We start from the raw sequence: 4,760 nt of genomic DNA on the forward strand, positions 1-4,760 counted from the left end.
GCACAGGGATAGAAGGAGGGAAGATCATGGATGGTTGCTGAACAAGATAGTCGAGGTGGACAGGAGATGCTCAGGGGCCGCCACTAAAGAATTGTTGGTGGAGAGGAAGAGGTTACAGGGGCAGTTCAATAGGTTGACGACGGGAAGGGCAGTGGGGCAGCTACGGAGGACGAGGGGAGTGCAATATGAATATAGAGAGAAGACGAGCGTATGCTGGCCCGCCAGCTGCAGAGCCAAGCTGCGTCCAGGGCAAGTTTAACCGTGCGAACAGAGAATAAATGGTGTTCATGGGGGTATTATGAGAATCTGTGCAGGGACGAGCCAGGTAGACAGGAAGGGGATATGGAACAGTTTTTAGATGGGTTGGACTTTCCAAGGTTGGAGGAAAAGAGGAGGCAGACTTTGGAGGAGCTGCTGGGGCTGAGGGAGCTGACTGACAGCATTTGGGGGGGGGAAGGGGGAAGAGTCGGGGAAGGCTCCAGGGCCGGACAGCTTCCTGGCAGAGTTTTATAAGATGCTTGCAGCAGAGTTGGCACCACATTTGTTGGGGATGTTTAGTGAGGTGTTGGAGAAAGGGAAGCTGCCAGAGACATTGCGCAGGCGTTAATCACGCTAATCCCAAAGAAGGAGAAGGATCCATTGGAGCGTGTGACGTATAGGCCCTTTTTTCTGTTGAACACCGATGTGAAAGTGCTGGCCCTGAGGCTGGAGCGATGTGTGCCAGGGGTGGTCGCTGAGGATTTAACGGGTTTTGTATAGGGCAGGCAGCTCTCTAGTAACATAGGAGGCTGTTAAATGTGGTTATGACCCAGTCAATGAGGCGGATGCCAGAGGTTATTGTCTCTATGGATGCAGAGAAGGCCTTTGATCGGGTGGAGGTATTTATTTGAAATCTTGGGTAGGTTTGTGTTTGGCCTGAAGTTTGTGGCGTGGATGCGTCTGGTGCATGTAGCGCCGGTGGCAAGTGTACGTACAGATGAGATCGCAAACTTTTGGACTGCACAGGGGAACGAGGGAGGGGTGTGTCGTGTCCACTGTCGCCATTGTTGTTCGCACTGGCGATCGAGCCCTTGGTGATGGTGCTTAGGGGGTCTGTGGAGTGACAGGGGATTGTGAGGGGGAGCAGGGAGCACCGGGTGTCGCTGTACGCAGATAACCTAATGTTCTTTGTGTCCGACCATCTGGAGAGTGTGGGTAAGATTATGGGAATATTGGAGGGGATTGGGGCCTTAAACATTAAAATGTCAGGAAGTGTGAGGCCTTTCCGGTGAATGCGACGGGGCAGGGGGCAAACTTGGGGGTGTTGCCATTCAAGGTAGCTAGGGAAAGGTTCAGGTATTTGGGGATTCAGGTGACGAGGGAATGGGCTACAATGCACATGTGGAATTTGACATTGGTGGAGGAGATTTGGGGGGACGTTAAGAGATGGAACACACTACACCCGACATTGGCAGGGAGGGTGCAGGTTGGAAAGTTGAATGTGCTGCCTAGGTTCCTGTTTGTTTTTCAGACCCTCCCGATATTTCTCCCCATGGCTTTCTTCCGGAAATTGGAAACAGTGGTTTTGGAGTTTATATGGGCAGGGAAAGTGCTGAGGGTAGAGGGCCCTGCTGCAGAGGCAGAAATGGAGGGAGTTTGGCACTCCCGAACCTGATGCACTACTATTGGGCTGCAAATGGGAAGGTGAGGTGATTTGGGGAGGGGGAGGGGAGGGGTGAAGAGGAGAGGGGGGCAGAGCAGAGTGGGTCAAGATGGAGTTCTGTAGGGGTTCCAGACTGAGGGCTATGGTGACAGTTCCGTTGCCACTAGCTCCAGGGAAGTATACAATGAGCTCAGTGGTACAGTCGACAGTCAGGGTGTGGAATCAGTTGCGGAGACACTTAAGTTGGAGGTGATTTTGGTGTTGATACCACCGTGTGGGAACCAGAGGTTAAAGGCGGGGGAGACAGATGCGAAGTGTGGGAAGTAGAGGGAGGCGGGGCTGGTGAGGGTGAGGGACTTGTCCTTGGAAGGGAAGTTTGCAGGTCTAGATATGCTGCTAGGGGTGGCGGCCTGGTAGGGGGACTTACGTGATTTTCTCCGGTTAGAAAAGATCAAATTTGAGTCGAGGGGTTAAGTGGAGGTGTTTGAGACATGGTGGGGCTGTTCCTGCCAATGTTTGAGGAACTGTTTATCGCCGGGGTTGGGGAAAAATTGTACAAACTGTGGACTGAGTTTGTTTTTGTAGATGTTGCTGCTTGGCGTCTAAAATAAAATACATTTTTTTTTTTTAAAAAGTAGTTTATTAGCTGCCAATAAACTTGGGCCATCCTTAGAATATCAAAAGCTTCCACATAAATTCCAGTCCTTTTCTATGTATCTTATGTTGCAACAGCATCCCATTGCTCCTGCAAGTGACCTTTAACTATTGTGCCTGGATCCTTAAATGCCTTTACTCACTTAGCTCCCACATTTTTCCCATGGTGCTTTACTGGCTTAAGGAACAGTGTTAACTCTCGTAATTACGAGTGTGTAAAGGCACTTTTCACAATCACCATTTGTAAATGAGAACAGTTCATAAACATGCACAAGAATATCATTGTGATTCTGTGATGATTCCAAGGATATGGATCTTCTCATGTTAAGTTTTGCAGAACTATTAGAATGATACCTTCCAACATTCCCCAGGTTGACCAAGCATAAAATCTTGCACGTCAGAATCCAGAGGTTAGAGACTGCTGTTGGGATTCGGTGTGATGTCCATGTCTTAGAATGTCTTCAGGTAAAAATTGTAGGCATTTTCTGCTTTGAGGATATTAGACTGGAATGAACTGTTTTCATCTTCCAATATAATTCATCTATTTTTGAAATAGCAAACCAATTACCACCTGCTTACCTGTATAGTTCTGCTTACGATAATCAATTCATACACTACATCCTGCTAAAACCATCACATTTATCAAAATGATTACACAAAAGAGCTGCTAAACGGTGAATTACTGAAATGTGGGTGGTCCCTCATTGGCTGTTCTACTTGTGTACATAACAGCTCTAAACATGTCTGGTATTCACAGATAATGAGTCCCTAACTATCCATTAACCTGTTTATTCTAAGCATACTGCAACTACAGGTCAGTAAGGACAAAGGGGCTTAAGTCTTTTAACTGCTGACGTCAATTTGAAATTTCCAATACAACTATAAATAAGAGCAATTTAAGAAATTAAAATCTTTTACTTTGCTTAGTAGCTGGAGAACAAATCACAGGTGCCAACTTTTGCGCCATACTCTACAATGATCAAGTCAGAATAGGAACTACCTTGGAATACTTAGCACCACTGAAAGGTAGAAAATAATGTTGAGGAGTTTATATTTTGTATATATAAATAAAAGATGAACAAGTTATGCAAAATCAGGTCTGGTTTAATGAGGTTTGCTTAGTTCTGCAGCATTTGTCTCGGCACAGTCACACATCAGTTGGCTACAGTTCCACCCCATACAGTTTATATGCAACTGCCGCCAGCACCACACCAATCATCTCTGCAATCAGTGTTTTTAATTAGGTTAATTAATTTGTATCAAGCCTCCTGGGGATGAGGTTCAGTGATGCTGACGAGGCAGACAAAACAGATCTTCCTTCATCTCTAATGAAGGCTCTAGCTGTTCTGTAATGACGCTGAATAATAAATCAATGTTTCTTAGGTAAGGGATAGAGTGGCGTGACTGCTCGGAAATCAGACCTATGTAGAATATTGGGTGGGACGACAAGGCTCGCCAGAAAGCGACTGAAGAGGTCCAGCGCCGCTCCCAGAGATTCAATGTGGTGCCGTTAAATGAAAGCAGACACTTTGTAATAAAACAAGAATATGATATTGCACACTGGATGCCAGAGAAAACAAGAGGAGATAATAGGTGGTGCCATATGCTGACACCAGAGCTTATACCATACAAAGTGGTGGGGCAGAGTAAATGCCAGGTACGAATCAGGAATTTGCATTTAATTTTCCTTTGCCCAGATAATTGGCATTAACAGCTAATAATTATAGATTTTAAATATCACTTTTGTCATTGGGCTTTAGGACAACCGTATATCACCAGAGCTTGCTTTTGCCATTTTTTTTTCTCCTCATCCTAAGAGATGGGTCTGGTTCCAGTGAATATCGGTATGCAATCGAACCACAAGATAGGAGAAGGAACCACTGGTCAAACCTAATCGTGGCATTACTAGTTACTCTCCGACTGGGGTCACTGGATATCAATCAGAAGTAGCAGGTTTCTTCCCTTTACCAACAAATAGTCGGGTGGCACTGTAGCACAGTGGTTAGCACTTGCTTCATAGCGCCAAGGTCCCAGGTTCAATTCTCAGCTTGGAACAATGACTGTGCGGAGTCTGCACGTTCTCCCAGTGTCTGCGTGGGTTTCCTCTGGGGCTCCGGTTTCCTCCCACAAGTCCCAAAAGATGTGCTGTAAGGCGAATTGGCCATTCTGAATTCTCCCTCTGTGTACCCAGACAGGAGCCAGAATGTGGCAACTAGGGGCTTTTCACAGTAACTTCATTGCAGTGTAATGCAAGCCTACTTGTGACAATAAATTATTATTAATATGGGAGACTGAAGCTACTTACAACCACCTCCAAATTAGCCCTTATTTATTATGGCTTTTAGTTAGTTATGGTGTTATCATAAACTTTTAATTGTGCCTGTGTATACTCATGCATTTTTCTTTTACCCAAACATTATCTTCAGAAAACCCATTGGTAAACAAAAAATACTTTTTCTGTCAG

This window comes from Scyliorhinus torazame, chromosome 1 (assembly GCF_047496885.1).
Source record: "Scyliorhinus torazame isolate Kashiwa2021f chromosome 1, sScyTor2.1, whole genome shotgun sequence".
Classification (NCBI taxonomy): Eukaryota; Metazoa; Chordata; class Chondrichthyes; order Carcharhiniformes; family Scyliorhinidae; genus Scyliorhinus; species Scyliorhinus torazame.